This window comes from Tamandua tetradactyla, chromosome 8, assembly GCF_023851605.1.
Source record: "Tamandua tetradactyla isolate mTamTet1 chromosome 8, mTamTet1.pri, whole genome shotgun sequence".
Classification (NCBI taxonomy): domain Eukaryota; kingdom Metazoa; phylum Chordata; class Mammalia; order Pilosa; family Myrmecophagidae; genus Tamandua; species Tamandua tetradactyla.
This window is the reverse complement of record NC_135334.1, coordinates 85,284,233-85,303,276: the sequence shown is the minus strand read 5'-3', so window position 1 is coordinate 85,303,276 and position 19,044 is coordinate 85,284,233. Positions and strand designations below refer to the sequence as shown.

The 19,044-nt window shown below is 38.1% G+C and overlaps 1 long non-coding RNA gene across 1 annotated transcript; it reads right to left on the bottom strand.

The window, feature by feature from the left end:
- Window positions 1-1,385: 1,385 nt before the first annotated feature.
- On the bottom strand, window positions 1,386-19,026 carry LOC143644683 (uncharacterized). The gene is made up of 3 exons (XR_013156816.1): window positions 18,687-19,026; window positions 10,987-11,263; window positions 1,386-1,580 (listed from the first exon to the last, which is right to left on the bottom strand). It is a non-coding gene; the product is annotated as an uncharacterized LOC143644683 (long non-coding RNA).
- Between the last annotated feature and the right edge of the window lie 18 nt (window positions 19,027-19,044).

Genomic DNA, 19,044 nt, shown 5'->3' with positions numbered 1-19,044 from the left:
CTCCATTTTTCCTATCCTGCCCAGTATGTGGTGCTTGACTGCCTGCAGTCCCACCAGCATAAGGTGATGCAGTACCTTTAACTTCAGCAAACTCTCTCTGCTGGGGTGGGGGTGGGGGTTGAGACAGGAGAGGTTGTAGGCTGGCTTTAATCGCTTCACTTTTCCAGACCCTGGGGTCTGAACTCCTTTAGGGAGGTATTCCACCTGAGCTGGACCCCACCCCTCTCCTGGGGAAGGCAAAGGCTCCAGACAAACACTCAAATAAGCTCAATTCTGCCTATGCCTGGGGCAATGGAGCCAGAGAAGCCTTGCAGCTGTATCCAAAGAGCAGTCAAGCCATAGAAACACAGCCACCAAAACAAAAGAGAAAAATCCTTGTCAGAGCACGACCCCCATTCCTCAGGTTTGCCAATCAAGAGCTTAAGTTGGTATGTTGTTCTGTGTATCTCCAGGTCCTATGTGCCCCCTCCTTTCCTTCAGGACCCAGACCTTTCTAAATCCAAAAAAACCTCTGTTTTTTGTTTTGTTTTGTTTTGTTTTTCTTTTTCCACCAGCCCTGCTCCCTCTGCACCAGGGCAAAAACCAGCAACCCCCAAGGGTTTACTCAAGGTTCAGCTGAGCTGGGGCCCATTTTTAGTAGTCAGAATTGTTAATTAATTCCACAATCGGAGTTTGGTTGGGTTCAGCCCCTGCTGCTGGAAAACTCTCTTTCCTTTCCCCTCTGGGAAGCAGCCTGTGGGGGAGGGGCACCAGCTCCCGCAGCTTGGGGGACTTACACTTCTGGGGGGGCTCCCAGCAGGTCCAGCTGGTCAAGACTGGGATATGTTGTGTGTCCAGTTACTGACATGGCCCAGCAGTTGTTCTGTACTGTTCCTGGCTATTGACTAGCTGCTCTGGAGGATGAACTAAATCCCACTCCTTACTAAGCCACCATCTCTGCCCCCTTCCTATTTCTGCACTTTCGAGTACTAGATTTTGACAACTTTGCGCCATGCATTGAGTATAAGCTGGTCATTCTTGGCTCAGGAGGTGTTGGAAAGCCCGCTCTGTAACTGAATTAGCTAAGATTTACTAAATTCTTGACATATGCTAAGCAAAATCCTGACCCAGAAGTCTCAAACAGTAATAAATTATTTTGATGAACTTGTAATGAATTGTTTTAATGCCACTTCGGGGTCTTATAGCTATTTTTTTTAAAGGACAGCTTTCTAAGACCATGCAGTTTGTTCAAGGAATTTTTGTCTAAAAATATGATCCTACAATAAAAGATTCTTATAGTAAACAAGTTGAAGTAGATGCACAACAGTGTATGCTGAAAAACTGCAGGAATGGGACAATTTACAGCAAGGATGGATTTACACATGAAAAGTGGACAAAGCCATGCATTAATTTATTCCATCACAGCACAGTCCACATTTAATCATTTATAAGATTTGAGAAACAGATTCTTGAAGTAAAAGCGATGATTTTCCAGTGATTCTGGTTGGTAATAGTATAACTTGGAGGATGAAAGAGTTGCAGGAAAGGAGCAAGGTCAAAATCTAGCAAGACAATGGACAAGTATGCATTCTTAGACTCTTCTGCAAAATAAAAAGTAGACGTTAATGAGATCTTTTATGACCTAGTATGCAAATTAATAGAAAAACTCCAGTACCTGGAAAGACCCACAAAAAGACAACGTACCAGCTGCTTTAATATACTAACTGCATTGTAGCTCTGAGCCAGGTCTGAAGAACTGTTGCCCAATTCAACAGTGCCAGCATTCCAACGTTGTTAAACCTACCAACATCTTAAATGGACTTTCCTGTGGTGGCACCCTTTAAGAAGTAGATGAAAGCTACTACTTCAGTTTGCACAATTACTTTCTAGTATCACAAGAGAGATTTTTTACTTATATAATAGTCCTAGAGTATGCAACTAGTGTAAAACCAGAGCCTACATCCAGTATTACTGCTTAAAAGACATTTTTTCATCCACCAATGATGTACATGTATGAAAATGGTGTACTGTACACTTTAACACACCCATAAACTTTGCATTGGAGAGTTCAGTAATATAAATCCTAAAAGCACCACTATTTTAGCTTAATAAAAGAAAGTCCAAAGAGCTCCTTTATAGACTATTCCAGGTAACTTCACTTCTTTGATACTTGTAGCTTATTGCAATTTTTTTTTGTAGGAAATTCAAGATCATTATCATTGTATTGTACAGAATAAGTGTTTTTGATTAACACAGCTGCATGTTTGTTTGTTTTTTAATTTTTGAAACACCTATGGAGACAGTGCTTTTGTCTTTAAAATATGATAGTCCAGGGATGCGAGGACAGTTCAGTGGTAGAATTCTCTCCTGCCATGCAGGAGACCCAGGTTTGATTTCCGGCCCATGTGCTTCCCAAACAAAAAAAACAAGCAAAAATCCAACAAACGGTGCTGCAATAACACCATACTCACGTGGAAAAAGAATGAAATGTGACCTGCCATACAGCATACCAAAAAAAGAGAGAGAATTTAAAATATGATAGCCCTTTCAGTATAATGTCTTAAAGACATTGCCTTTAGTATCTGTAGGGAAGGAAATGTCAAGATTTTTCAAATCTCTTTTTATGTTTCCTTTTTTGTTTACTAAAGGAACAATGTTTGTAGTTGTGTGTACAGTGGGGGTCTACAACAAGAAGTGTATATTTTCAGACAATTTTTTAGTGATTTAACAATTTTTATAAATCATTTTCAGGCTTCTGCAGCTGTAGAGTCTCACTGTGAATCCCTTGCTTGCTCATGCATAAGTGTATTTGCAATAACAAATATATAGGTTTAGTATTTCTGCCTGTTAGTGATTGTTTCAGATGTGTAACATTTTGGTTGAGATGTTAAATGGTGGACAAGTACTGCGGATGTGGGAAGTAATTTTAATCATGTGCAATTGGTCACAAGGCTTAATTTGTAGTAACTATTGCTGTTTTATTTAACAATGCCTTGTTGTTTTGTATGCATTAATGTTTGAGTGTAAAGACTGTGCGTCTATCCAACAGGGAGCTACAGTATTTTAATTGACCAACCTAATGTTATAATTACTTTGAGGTGGTCAAATGTAAACTAAAAGCCTTAATTAATGTGGTTCAATTTTGTGTAACTTAGCATTAGTAGTTCAATAAATTTGGATTGCCATGTGTCATGGTGAGGTTCATGTGTCAACTTGGTCAAGTGGAGGTACCTGTTTGTCCATTTGGGCAAGTGCTAGCCTGTCTGTTGCTACGAGGACATTTAGAAACCTTAATCATTATCACGTCGGTTGCATCCACACCTGATTCCATTTGTAATCAGCCAAGGGGCATGCCTTCTGGAATGAGTGATGCTTAATCTAATCACTGGAAGCCTTTCAAGGAGGATTCAGAAGAGACAGGCTCTTCTTCCTGCTTCCGCCAGTGAGCCTCTCCTGCGGAGTTCATCCAGACCCTCCATCCGAGTCATCAGCTTCACAGCCTGCCCTGCGGATTTTGGACTCTACATTCCCATGGTTACGTGAGACACTTTTATAAATTTTATATTTACAGATATTTCCTGTTGATTCTATTTCTCTAGAGAACCCTAACTACTACACCATGCAAGGGCTTGCATTATAAAGAAAGAAAAAAAAGAAGAACATGGCTGGTTCTCAGGTACATAATAGCTTCAAGCCAGCAAAGTAACCATCTGAATCTATATTAATCTAAACATGAGTTCATCCTGGGGTCTCCAACTGTAATCCATGAACACATGAATCATTCTACCCTTCTCCCCTTGCTTATAGATAACCTCCCGCTTCCACCAGTAAGAGGAAACCTCCCACTGTCCATCATCTATTTTCTTAATCCTTCAATTCTAGTATGCATAACTGTTAACCCATAGCCCTGTGGAAAACAACTTTATCAGCATACAGTGCATATAAGTAGTTCCTTTTGCATTTAGTCTTATAAAATCCACTCATTTTCAAAGTTATTTAGGTGAGCACCTTTGTCCTCTCAGCCCCTTCAGTGAGGTTGTTTCAGACATCTTAAATACAGTCAGATTCTTTTGTCACAACCTGTATTCCACCCTGGGAACCCCCAACCTCCTAAATTATTTTTGAATCATTTGCATAAAGGTTCACTCTTTGTAAAATTCTATGAGTTTTGACAAGCTCATAGTGCTGTGTAACCACCATTAAAGTATCATATAGAATAGTCTCATCAACCAAAAAAAATCCCTTCTGCTTTACCTCTTCAACCCTCTTCCATGCCCCTCCAAGCCCCCGCAACTTCCTATTTTACCTTTTTGTTTTTGCCTTTTCCAGAATGTTCTTTAAATGGATCATACAGTATGTAACCTTTTTAGACTAATCTCTTTCACTTAGCAATACACACTGAAGATTCATCCATGTCTTTCCATGGTTTGATAGCTTATTTTTTTCTGTTGCTGAATAGTAATCTACTCTATGTATGTACCACAATTTGTTTGTATGAAAATTATACCATCTAACATCAAATCATTTTATGAAAGATAGAAAATCAGAAGGATATAAAATTGGAATAAATAGAAATCACTAAGGATAGTCATTTGCCAACCATATACTAGAGAAAATAATTCTCTGAGCTGCCGGTGAGATAACTTTTTAGGATAATGTGGACACACTCAGAGCAGGGCAAAACAAATCCCATCATAGTCTAACGCTTTCCACTTTCCTAGTTGTCTCTCCTTCCACGTTCCTCCAGCCTATTCCACCCTTGCCCACATACCGCATACCACATTCAACCAATTAAACAGAGATCTCAGCATCTGGATGAAGAGAGACACAATTTACAACTCACAGAAATTTAAACAGACTGCACACAGGCTATGGGAACCCAAAGGAGAGACTTCTACTTACTTACTTACTTTATTTGGGAAGTCTTTCTGAAGTTGGTAGTATTTGTCTGGGTTTTTAAGGGTAAGTAATACTTTCTACAGACAAAAGATGAGAAAACAACAGTCTTGGCTTTCTGCTCTGGCAAAGGCACAGAGATGTGAAAGAGGAAGTCACGCTGCCTGGACAGTCAGTTGTACATTGTGGCTGCAGCCTAGTCTGTCATGGTAGCAGGGAAGAAATGATTTTTTTTTTTTAAATGAGGCTTAGAAGGTAAGTGACAGATTTTGTGGCATGGTCACTTCTTGGCTAAAAACTTTCTCTGATTGGCAGAGAAGAGCCATCACTGCATTTTGATCATCACAATGACATTTTGGGGATTCTGAAAGATGAACTACAGTTTTTTAAGCTATTAACATTCAAATGATCGTTGAAGCCTGGGAGAGAATAGGGATAGAATACTTTAGCTTGGAGGTTAAAGATATAAGAAAAAATATCTGATAGTTAATAGTGAGAATAGTGGCAGGAAAAAAACACATGACCTTCCTTCCTCTTATTGCCAGCCTAATTTCCTCCTTTATCACCCTTCCCCAAAAGAAAGGATTTATCCTGCTGGAGAAAGTCTGCTGCATAATAAAGGAAAGGAAGTGGTGGTGGATGCGGTGAGGGAGAAAGAGAATGAGGAAGAGAAATACTCACTGCGCAAGGCTGGGTATCAAGAGAAGTTTTGGGACTTGTGGAGGGAGATGTCCCAGAGCAATTGCAGGCTGCGATGGTACTTGTAGGTGGGAGAGGAAAGGGAATTTTAGGTTTTGCTGGGGCATATGTATTTATATCCCTTTCATGGTTTTGCAAGCACAAGATTATTTTGAAGTTAATTTTCATTGCCATGCTGCAGCTGCATTCCTTTCACTCCAGTACCACTGCAAGCCAGAACCATAGAAGTCTAAGCTTGATAAAGGACAAAGAATTATTACAGTTGATAACAGAGTATGAAAATACAGTCCCTGGAGTACTATGATTAGGATACATAAATCAAGGGTCATGGAGCTTAAATGATGACATTAAATACTAGCTAAATTGAAATGAACTCAATTTACTTTCTCTTACACACTCTGTGATCTCTCCATGCTATTTCCCTAACCTGAATGCAAACTTTTATAACTTTTCAACTATATCATTTCTTTCCTGGTGTCTAGTCTCAGCAACCTCATTGTCATACCTCCAGTCCATCCTTTGATCCCACTCATTACCACCACAGGGAATTTTCTCCAATACAAAGCTTGTTATGTCATTTTTATGTCCAGAAACCTTTGAGGGATCCCCATTTTCTCCAGAAGTCCAAACACATCACTGAATGGGGTGGTTATGATGAACTGATATTTGGTATCTATTTCAAATACCTTCTGGTGTGCCTTCCTAAACTACCAAGGATAGAAAAATAAACTACATTTCCCAGACTCTCCTACAGCTAGGTCTATAGAAGCAAATTAGGTTCCACTAATTAATGTGCATGTTACTGTCAGGAAACATGGTTCTAAATAGTCCGGCATGCCTCATCCCACATCAGAGAAACAAGTCTCTTTCTTATCTTGGTGAAAATGTGAGTTTATTGAAGCTGCATCATCAAGGAACTGGAGGAAAATCTTTCCAAGACCAGTTCAGAGGGGTGGTTTGGGCTTTTATAAACCCCAAACAGACAAAGAAATAGCAAAGGCCCAGATGAAAGTAGAAAAAAAAATCAAAACCTAAAGGTCACAGGATTCATTAAAATTGAGTAATGGTCACTTGCTTCATTTTGTTTGGTCAGCATATCCTGTTATCTGGTAGGTCTTATTATTATTATTATTATTATTATTATTATTATTATTATTATTATTTGGCAATTCAGACCTTTGATCTTGTCCTTCCAGAGCAGGAAGGTGCTGATATTAGTTCATTGATATTTCATTCCTACAAGCAGAGCAAGGGAGGGTTTCTGGGAACAGAGAGCAAGCCCTTTGAGATTAGACCAACAACAAACTGTTTCAACAAGGGCTTTTTATGCTTAAAATAATTCAAGGCTGCTTGAGTGAATGATTATACTGAACAGTTTTTTTTAGCTACTGAAGACTATAGCATTTTCCAGCTGAAGGATTATATTGTTTTGTTTTGTTTTGTTTTGTTTTATCCAGCTATCAAATCCCCCCTCTTTTATGTGATATTTTCTCATTCATAAGAAATGGCGTCTTGTGAGTATTTCTTATAAAGGGAAAGTGCGTGAAAGTTCAATTTTCTATAATTTCTTCCTGCTGCACAAAGGCAAAGAAATTTTTATATTAATCTGGAAGATGGTCTGGACATAAACCCACATATGCAAGACAAACATATGGAAACAAAATAAAGGCCACACTAATGGTACTCTCCACTTCATAGGTAAATTCATTAACCATTCAGAAGATGAGTCCGGTTAAATATAATTGTTAACATGATAAATATCATCTTGTACATGATTTAGTATTGAAGAGATATATTTATATATGTGCAGCACTTAATACTAATTAATGCACAGGTCTTTTTTCTGAGCCACATTGGGTGTTAAGCTTACAATACTATACATGCTGCTCCCTCATAGGAGCAGGCCTTAATGCCAATTGTGTCTGTTTAGGCTTCAACCACATTACTCTGGCAATAATAGCTCTGGAAGGTATGTTCTTTGTACAGTTGTTGTAGTACAGCTTCATTGGTCCTCTGGAAAACATGCGCTCACCATTCCCTCTGGCACTAAGCAACAGGACTAGTCTAGAGGCAGTGGCCACTGATGAGCTAAAGCAACTGAACTTTTTCTGGTAGGCAGAACTAAAGGTGTCTGTAGTAATAAGGTATTATCATCCACTTCTGGAGCATGTCCATATGATGTGGCTAATACTTCATAGTTTTAGGGACTGCAGAAAGGGGTCTAGCCAGTAACTCAGATGGGGAAACACCAGGCATATTACTAAGAGCCTAGTTTAAACATGTGACCACTTCAGTTAGAACTAAGGTTCAGTTTTATTTTTTACGTGTTTACTAAGGTTATGTCAGTTAACCAGTAGAAGATAATTTATATACTTGCCATGTTTCTTTTAAAAGTCTCTTTTTGTTGAAGATGAAGCTTTGACCTATAGCTGCCTGCAAGCATTTTCAGAGAAGCATCAGAGTAAAACAATTTAATTATCAAGGAAATGTGGGTGTTTCTGTGCTATATAATAGCTTTTGAAATAACTAAAACTATAACTAGCAATATTATATTGTTGTTTAATATTTTGCAGATCTATAACCAACAGAAGGCTAGAAAATTTCTTTTAATTTTTATAACACTGTCTAAACATTTCTCATGCAACTTACAGCATATCAAATGAACTTAAGTATTTCACCACTTCATTTTTTCAAGATGAAAGAACAAATCTTTTGCATCTATTTGAAATAAAAAGATACCCTTCAGGATTTGACCTTGAGAAAGCAAAATGTTAAAAGTTGTCAGCAATGAAACAATATTTGGTTTCTTATTTAACTAAAGTTAAGGGAAAGACTTAGCTCTTTTATAAGTGAAAAAACTTGCTGTTTTTAAGCAACCAAGGACATGATAAAGTTAACATAAAGTACGAGAAGTTATTCTGATGAAGCACAGACTTTTTGCTCTTGAAACTGATTATTTAGAAAACAACTTTTATAACTTTTTACTAAAATAGACCAATAATTTAAGAAAACTTTGTCACATTAACAGAGATAAAACTAAACTGTAGTTTATATCAATATATATTATTTAATACTAAGGTTTTAAAATAATTTTATAGATAGACCCCCCCAAGTCTTTCCTAACTTTGACTATAATTTCCTTTTCTGCAAACTTTCTGTGACTTCTTATATTCATTCAGGTTTTGTTTTACATTTTTTTAATTCTGTAACAACCAGCTATTTAGGACAAAATTACTTCTTTTTCCTTTTAAAAAAAATACAACCTTTATACTTTATATACTAAAATTAATTAAAATAATTTTAGAAACATTCTTCAAGCAAACATCTAATAACATACAATTACCATTGAGATCAAACTTGTCAGAATAATGCTAAATACTCAAAACACTTGAGTCAATGCATTTTGAAACAGTAATATGCAATCTTTTGACAAGGTTTCATGGAACATATAGGCATTACATTGTTCTCAAAAAAAAAAAGATTTAATTTTGCATGCATTTTGAACTTCATGAAAGTATTTTTTTCTTCACAGTTTTGTTGAATCCTTTAGAGGCATATCGGCTTTATGTATATGTTCACTATTATGCGGTACTGAACCAGGGTGAAGCCAGGAACAAACTTCACAGTCTTATACAACAGTAATTAAATCAGAGTATTTGAGAGAGATTCCTAAAGCTTTTGTCCTCTGCTGCTCCATGGCTTCTCCTCTATGCCCACCTATTTATGTATCATAAAGCAGCCTCCTCAGCAGGTGAAGGATATGGGCTAAAGCATTTGCTTCTTAGTTACTAGGAGGAGTTTTTTCAATTCAGTTAATTCCCCAGCAGAGTATTCCCTTATAGCCATAGTTTTAGGTACTGGCCAAGCAGGGAGTGTTAAAGGGACTTTGTGCCAATTTGACAATTAGCACATTTGACAATTTTTAAATTGTATGTTATTTCTTGATGTCTTCCCAGGGACTCCAGATTTTTGGATCTCAATCCTTTTTAGCTAAGATAGCTTTAACTTTTGTCTAGGTCTGTTTTTTTTCTTTTTTGACCTCTTACTTTAAAAACTGACAGGCCAGCATTTTATAGTATTTCCTTTATTTAATTTCTCTGGAAGGCCTGTCACTAAAGCAGAGATGGAAGTCTGCATATTTATTTCTAACTGTAATTTTTTCTTCCATTTGTGGATTTCTCTTTCTTGTGAAAGTCTGCCATTGCTAGCCATACTGTACATAACCGCCAACCAACTGCAGTAGCAGCACATCTGCTATCTTCACTAAATTTCATTATTTTGTCCTTGTAATACATCTTTAATTGAATAATTGCCAGAAGGTCAGGAGTCCCATCTTTTGGCCACGCCACCTCTTTATTAAATTTATATCGTGGCCACACAGAATTGCAATAGTGTACTAACAATTTTTTTAATGATGCTCTCAAAATTTAGACTAATCATTAAGAGTAGTTCCCAAGGAACTTGGCACACTTTGAGAGTTTCCCATGGCTGAGAAATACTAACAGAGATCACAAAGATAGAATATCACATTAGGAGCTCTTTACATATAACTGGGTCCCCACACAAATGCAAACTGCACAACTGTACAAAATCAAAAGGAGAGCCCCAAACCTGGGGTCACAGATAGTGGGGCTCAAACCCACCAAGTCCACATGCAGGACCTCTGAATCAACTCAGTAGCCTTTTACATGATAGGCCGATTGAAGCAAAAGGAAGCAAAAGAAACATGATGGACAAATAAAAGATCATGCACGTACCCAGCACAGGGAAATTCTTGATTGCAAAGTCACCTTCACCCAGATGCACCTGGTGTCCATCCGCAGCAGGCACCTCCACCTGAACCCTCTGGTCCCAGTCCTCCAGGAAAAATTCCTGGGCAGCTGCTAGGCATGGGGCCAAGAGGCTTTTCTGTAGCAAAGTTTAAGAGTCCAGCCTACTCCAGGGGTATTGAGAGGCAATAACAGTTGTAGCAATAATCAGACTTAGGTTCTAGGTCCAGCTGCTCACTTCATAATTGTGGAAGCAGTTGTGACTGTAGTAGTAGCTGTCTCCTGCTTCCCCACATATTATGGAAAAGATAATTGACAGTAGTGGGCCAGTTCAGAGATATTGATCTGGTAGGCATTCCTAGAGGCTCAAACTAGAAACCATTCCTCCAGCCCCTCCAGCAATTGTATAAGTCCCCAATTCCCTGTATTAAATATTTTTCTACATAAAATAGTCAGAATACTTCATGCTCCAGCGACACAAGATCATTTTCCATTCCAGAATTTAATTTGTATTATATGCTCTCATTTGCAAGTGCTGTTCCTTCCGTTTCAATTGCCTTAGCTTTTCTTCCTAATTATATTATTTACGTATTGCTACATAACAAACAGCTCCACATAACAAAGGGCTTATGACATTTATTACCTCCCAGTTAATATGGAGCAGGAATCCAGGCATGGCTAGCTGGGACCTCTGCTTCAGGGTCTCTCACAAAATTTGCAATCCAAGTGTCAACCAGGGCTGTAGCCATCTCAAGGCTCCACGGGGGCGGGTATTCACATCCAACTCAACCCACATGGTTGTTGTCAGGGTTTCTTGTTTACTGTTCTTTCTTACCCTCAATTCTTTTCCATGTGAGCTTCCTCATTAGGGCAGCTCACAAAATGGCAGCTGGTTTCAAAAGCAAAGCAAGTGGGAAGAGCTAGACAGAGAGAGAGAGAGAGAGAGAGAGTGTGTGTGTGTGTGTCAGCAAATGGTAGTTAAGATCTTTTAATTTTTTATTTTGCATGGGCAGGCACTGGGAATCGAACCCGGGTCTCCAGCACAGCAGGCAAGAACTCTGTCTGCTGAGCCACTGTGGCCCGCCCAAAGTCACAATCTTTTAGACCTAATCTTGGAAATGACATTCCATTACTTTTACCATATTCTCTTTGTTAGAGCAAATCGCTCTGTCTAGCCCACTTCCAAGGGGATGGGGTTGTATACAGGCATGCATATCAAGAGGCGAGCATCATTAGGAGCCATTTTAGAAGGATGTCCCATTACATTGATGAATTCCTGTTGTTTCTTCTCTTTACAATTTGTTTATATCTGTTAACATATACTATATTGTATTGTTTGTTGTGCATATATTTTATTTTCATCCCTAGCACTTATGTAGTGTATACAAAGCTAGCATATATATATAGTACATTCTCAGTAAATGCTGTTGAATGAATAATATATGCATACATTCTCTGGGATTTTATGAGCTGCAATTCAAAACTTTATCCAGCCACCTATATTGAGGGTTGAGATCATTCAATTCAGGGTCAACTATTCCTGCTCACCAGATTTTTGTTCTTCTCGGTGAGTTTCTATTGCTGCAGAATGCGATTGTGGACAGATCAGAAGGCCTAAAAGCTATTGTACTTGAACAATAACATTTTTAATTGCTTCAGTTTATCTTTTACAGTATGTACCATATATTCGTGCAAAGTAATATTTGAAACATACTTATATTTTTATAATATTCATTGTTTACCTGGAATTCAAATTTAATTTGTTGTTCTTTATTTTATCTGGTAACCCTAGTCTAGGCTAAGTGGAGAATCAGTGCTTTTCTCTCCATTTCTGATTAATTCCCTTAGAAGTGAACCAAAGTACTACTTACTATATCCTACTCTGTGAAGAGTTTTCCAGTTTTTATTAACAGTCCTTTATAAGCCTAAGGCTTAGACTTGATTCTATGGGAAGTGGTCCATGTGCCACAACTAGTCAAAATTACCTCACTCCATCTCAACGGCCAACCCATGAATAAAGTTTTATTACCAAATCATTCTATTTTTTTATTTTTAACTTTTTTTAACTGTACAGTGAAAAATATATACAAAGCAAAGAAATAAAAAACAATAGTTTTCAAAGCACTCTTTAACAAGTAGTTACAAAATATATCCCAGAGCTTGTCATGGGCTACCATACGATCCTCTCATATTTTTCCTTTTAGCTGCCACAGAATATGGGAGGCTGGAGGTCTTAAATATTTTTTTATCATCACAATCTATTTTTTTTCCTTCTTTTTTGTGAAAAATAACATATATACAAAAAAGCTATAAATTTCAAAGCACAGCACCGCAATTAGTTGTAGAACATATTTCAGAGTTTGACATGGGTCACAATTTTAAAACTTTAGGTTTTTACTCCTAGCTGCTCTTTAATACTGGAGACTAAGAGATATCTATTTAATGATTCAGCATTCATATTCATTTGTTAAATCCTATCTTCTATGCATAACTCCATCATTACCTTTGATCTTTCCATGCCTCTCTTTAGGGGCGTTTGGGATATGGCAATTTAAGATTTTTCATTGGTAATATGGGGTAGGGAGACGGAACCATCTGATGTTCTGGAGAGGCTCGGCTAGGTTCAGGACTTATTTGGACCAGGGACCCACCTGGAGGTTGTAGGTTTCTGGAAAGTTACTCTAGTGCATGGAACCTTTATGGAATCTTATATCTTGCTCTAAGTGTTCCTTAGGATTGGCTGGAATGGTCCTGGTTGGGGGTTGGCAGGTTATGATAGGTAGCAAGTTCTACCTGAAGCTTGCCTAAGATCAACCTCCAGAGTAGCCTCTTGACTCAACTTGAACTCTCTCTACCACTGCTACTTATTTAATTAAACTGCTTCCCCCCTTTTGGTAAGGATGGAATTGTTGATCCCATTGTGCCAGGTCTGGATTCATCCCTGGGAGTTATCTCCCACATCACCAGGAGACTTTCACCCCTGGATATCAGGTCCCACGTAAGAGAAAAGCAATGATTCCATTTGCAGAGTTGGGCTTAGGGAGACTGAGGCTACATCGGAGGAACAAAAGGGGTCCTCCAGAAGTAACTCTTAGGCATGTCTATAGGTAGTCTAAGCTTTTCTGCTACCTACATAAGCTTCACAAAAGCATGATCGAGGGCATGGCCTATTGATTTGGGTATCCCTATAGTTTGACGCAGTATCAGGGGATTCCCTAATGGTAAGGTTTAATAGTTCCATATTCTTTCTCCTATCCCTCAGGGGACTTTGCCAATATTTTTTGATTATCTGCTTAATATATTCTAGGATGTTTCTAGGCATTACAATAATCTATACAGGATTAAAGGACCTCTTTCTTATTCTGGACTGCCTGAGTTTCAATTGTTCAAATGAACTATACGGATAGGTTGAATTAGATTATGCACTACAGAAATTTTCAGTTCCAGACCAAATGAACCCTTCTTCCAATGGTCTCAAAGAGTATGTGTGGTTTTAAAATATAGACACTGTCTTCCTTATCCCTATGTTCTGAATCATTTTAACTCCAACCTGTTCAGCTTTGTTCTTATCTCTAAATATCAGTGTTCTAGTTTGCTAGCTGCTGGAATGCAACACACCAGAGACGGATTGGCTTTTAATAAAAGGGGATTTATTTTGTTGGTTCTTCAGAGGAAAGGCAGCTAACTTTCCACTGAGGTTCTTTCTTACGTGGAAGGCACAGGATGGTCTCTGCTGGTCTTCTCTCCAGGCCCCTGGGTTCCAACAACTTTCCCCGGGGTGATTTCTTTCTCCATCTCCAAGGGCCCGGGCTGAGCTGCAAGTGCTGAGATGAGGAATGCCAAGCTGTTAGGCTGTGCTACGTTGCGATCTCTCATTTAAGCACCAGCCAATTAAGTCAAACGTCACTCATTGCAGCAGACACGCCTCCTAGCTGACTGCAGATGTAATTGGCAACAGATGAGGTTCACGCACCATTGGCTTATGTCCTCAGCAACAAGACTAGGTATGCTCACCTGGCCAAGTTGACAACTGACTCTAACTAACACAATCAGGTTATATATAAAATAGCCTCTCAAAATCTAGAAATATATAGTAATCATCACCCCGGACTTAATGTGTCTGTTCCAAAAGCTTACGATCTAGGCCCCTGTTTTCTTATCTGTATTTTCTAAAGGTGACCATACCATTCTTCTTCTTTTGTTTCTGACTTATCACCAAATGTCCCACATGTTCATTCACCTCATTGCATGCCTCATGACTTTGTTCTTTTTGTAGTAGCACTTCCTTCATTTGTTAGTATACACCATTGTTTGCCAATCTACTTCTCCGTCAGTGCACCCTCTAGCCACCTGCATTCATTGAGCATCATGTAGAGGGCCCAAAGTCCACAGTCCATCAACATTCTCAATTTCAGATAATTTCATTGTTCCTAAAAGAAAGAAAACCAATAAGCACACCCTCACCAAATAGGACATCTAAGCCTCCTCTTAACTCTTGTCCCTCCCCCTATTATTTACCTCTGCTGTTGCTGTGGTAGTGCTGATGGCTTCCTTTTGACATAGCTCATAGCATGTATAGCAGTTTTCCCCCGTACTCTCAACTCAAACTTTCTTTGTACATGAATCATATCTTTGAAGTAATTCTTGCGAGAACTAATTCATATTTCTAGTGTTAATCAGTAGGACGCATAGGTCTATACAACTCCTTTCCATCTTGTTCATCTTCAATATGGCAATATTACTTATAGACACACTAGAGAACCACCTTCACTCCTATCTATTCCCTTACGTTTGAGTTCAACCTCATTAGCTAACAGTTCACCCATCTCTAGCTTCTATGTACCTCTAAGTCCCCTATATTCTGTTTTATAGCCTCTGATTATACCTTTATATTGGTCATAAAAGTGGAATCATACAGTGTCTATCTTTTTATGTTTGGCTAATTTCACTCAGTAATAGGTCCTCAAGTCGCATCCATCTTGTCATGTGCTTCAGGACATCATTCTGTCTTACTGCTACAGAATACTCCATCATATGTATATACCACATTTTGTTGATCCACTCATCTGTCGATAGCCATTTGGTTTGTTTCCATCTTTTGGCGATTATGAATAATGCTGCTATGAACAGCATTATCTGTTCACAGCAAATGTTCAATATCTGCTTGTATCATTGCTTTCAGCTCTTCTGGGTATATATCAACTAGTGTTATTGCTGGGTCATAGGACAATTAGATATTTAGTTTCCTAAGGAACCACCAAACAGTCTTCCATAGTGACTGCACCATTATACATTCCCACCAGCAGTGCATAAGTGTCCAATTTCTCCACATCCTCTCCAATAATTATAGTTTCCTGTTTGTTTAATAACAGCCATTCTTATAGGAGTGAGGTGGTATCTCATTATAGTCTTGATCTGCATTTCCCTTATAGTCAGTGAAAATGAATATCTCTTCATTTTCTTTTGAGTCATCTATATTTGCTGTTTAGAAAAATGCCTATTCATATCTTTAGCCCATTTTTAATTGGGTTGTTTGCTCTTTTGTTGTTGAGTTGTATGGTTTCTTTGTATATACAGGAAGTCTCACCTTTGCCTGATATGTGATTTCCAGATATTTTCTCCCATTGAGTTGGTTGCCTCTTCATCCTTTTGACAAAGTCTTTTGAGGTGCAGAAGCATTTGATTTTGAGGAGTTCCCATTTATCTATTTTTTCTTTTGTTGCTAGTGCTTTGGGGGTAAAGTTTAGGAAGCTACCTCCTATTACTAGGTCTTGAAGATGTTTCCCTACATTTTCTTCTAGAAGCTTTATGCTGCTAGTTTTTATATTTAGGTGTTTGATCCATTTTGAGTTAATTTTTGTGTAGGGTGTAAGATAGGGTTCCTCTTTCATTCTCTTGGCTATTGATATCCAGTTCTTCCATGTCCAATTATTGAAAAGACTATTTTGTCCCAGTTCAGAGGATTAGGGGGCCTTGTCAAAAATCAGTTGACCATAGATTGTCAACTCAATTCCATTGGTCAATGCTTCTATCTTTGTGCCAGCACCATGTTGTTTTGACCACTGTGGCTTTATAATAAGTTCTAAAGTCAGGGAGTGTTAATCCTCCCACTTCATTCTTTTTTGTTAGAATACTTTTAGCTATTCGGGATCTCTTTCCCTTCCAGATGAATTTAGTAATTAGCTTTTCTAAATCTTCAAAGTAGGTTGTTGGAATTTTGATTTGTACTGTGTTGAATCTATAGATCAATTTGGGGAGAATTGACATCTTAACTATATTTAGTCTTCCTATCCATGAGTAGGGAATGTCTTTCCACCTATTTAAGTTTTTCATGGGCAGGCACCAGGAAAAATACACGTTTTCAAAAGTCTCTGAAATTTTCTTGGTCTTCACTTCAGCACAGTGTTTATTATCATTTATTGAAGCCTCTGTGTTTTCTTGAACTTAAAAGTACCTATATAAACAATGAAAATCTGAATACAAATTCCAAGATTCATTACGAAAGGATCTTTTCTATAAAAAGATTAACTTCCATAAATCTTACTATTTACCTTTAGTTCTCCTACACTTTGTCTGTAATATTTAAGAAAAATATTTACTTCTCCTGCTATTAAAAAAAAAAATCTTGTAATACCCATCCCTTAGAGGATTTCTGATTTCTTCTATTAAGGTTTTTAAAAATAATCCTTATTACTGTCTTCCCTTTTTTATTATGCTCTATTCATTATATAAAACTTTTTTTAAAAAAAAAATGGCAGTACCGGCCCCATTTTATAATATTGAAGGCAATTTGTACAGTGATTTTCTGGACTCCCAGGCTCAAATTAGGCTGAAATATTGAGGCTTTTCAAATTGTATTAGATATGTCTTTCATTTTACAATTTTTTTTGAGGTATAGTGTATTGTGCACAATACACTGCACAAGATTAAAGTATACAAATCTGGGGAATTTTGACATATGTATATACCACTGAAACCATCACTATAATCAAGATAATGAACCTCATTTATTACCCTAAAAAAGTTTTCTCCTCTCCCTTTGTGATTACTTCCCCTCACCCCACCCATCCCTATCCACCCATCCCCTCATCCCTATCCCCAGGCAACCACTGATCGTTTATCACGATAGTTTAGATTTTCTATAATTTTCTATAAACAGAATCAGATAGTATGTACTCTTTTAATTTTATTTTATTTTCAGCCTGGCTTTTTTCACTCAGTGTAATTATCTTGAGATTCATCCATGTTGTTGGGGGTATCATTCATTCATTCCTTCATATCCCACTGGACAGATATACCACAATTTGTTTTTCTTTCATCTATTGGGTTGTTTCCAGTTTAGGCCTATTACAAATAATGCTAATTATGAATATTCATATTCACACACATGCATTTTGTGCACATATGCTTTCATTTCTTTTGGATAAATGCCTAGGAGTAGAATGGCTGGATCACATGGTAGGTCTATGCTTAGCTTTTAAAAAAATGCCAAACTGTTTTCCAAAGTGGTTGTACCATTTTATATTCCCATACGCAGTGTACAAGAGTTCCACTTTTTCCATGTTCCTGTTAACATTTGTGAAGATTAATCTTTTTAATTTTCACCTTCCTAGTAGCTAGGCCATGCTGTGATATCTCATTGTTCTTTGAATTTGCATTTCCCCAGTGACTAGTGATGTCTGAGCAATTTTTCATGTGCTTACACCCATACATCTTCTTTGCTGAAGTGTCTACTCAAATCTTTTGCCCATTTTAAAAATTGGATTGTATTCTTATTCAGTTGTAAGAGTTCTTTATAAATTCTAGTTAGAAGTTCTTTGTCGAAAATGTTTTGCAAATATTTTCTTCCAATTTGTGGCTTGCCTCTTTACTTTATTTCAGTGTCTTGAAAAGCAAAGCTGTTGATGAAAAACTTAACAATTTTTTTTATGGTCTGTGCTTTTTTGTACCATTTACACATGGTATTTAAACAGCATAATTTAGCTGCTACACATAGTGGGAGCAATGTCAGATTTATATCGACTTTAAACCAAGTTTAAATCCTTGCTCTACTGTTTATTCCCTATGTAACTTTGGACAAACTAAAACAAGAGCAATGCCTATAAAGTTCCTAGTATAGTATTTGGTTAATAGATGCTTATTGGACAATCACTACTGACCGCACACGTGCTGAAAAGCAGTAACATCCCCATGTGTTCATAGTAATAATAATGGCTGCCATTTATTAGGGATTAACATTTCAGACCCTGTGCGAGTTACTATCCATACATTCTCATTTATGCTTCCCAATCCAGCTGGTGAGCATAATCCACCCCATTTCTTAATGAGATGATCTTCGTGTACCTATGATCAATAGGAGGGTGAAGACAAATGATGGCGTGGAATCCAATCCTGGACCAAACCGCTCGCAGTCCGTCCTTTGTCATCAGCTCGGCCCCCAACAGTCCGCTCTGTAGATGGCGTCAGCAAGGGCTGGAGCCATTGAATACCATGGCCATCCCACTGACTACTGCCTCGAGGAGCATGCCAGGCGACGCCTCTCCCGCCGCCACTTGGAAATGGCCTATCCCTGGACCCTCCTGGCCCACCTCCACTTCTCAGATGGCCTCGGGGAAGTGGTGAGACAATGCCCACAGGGGTAGCAGAGCGTGAGAATCCGAGCCCGGAGCTGTGGGGGGGAAGGTTGGGCACCGTCTCCTGG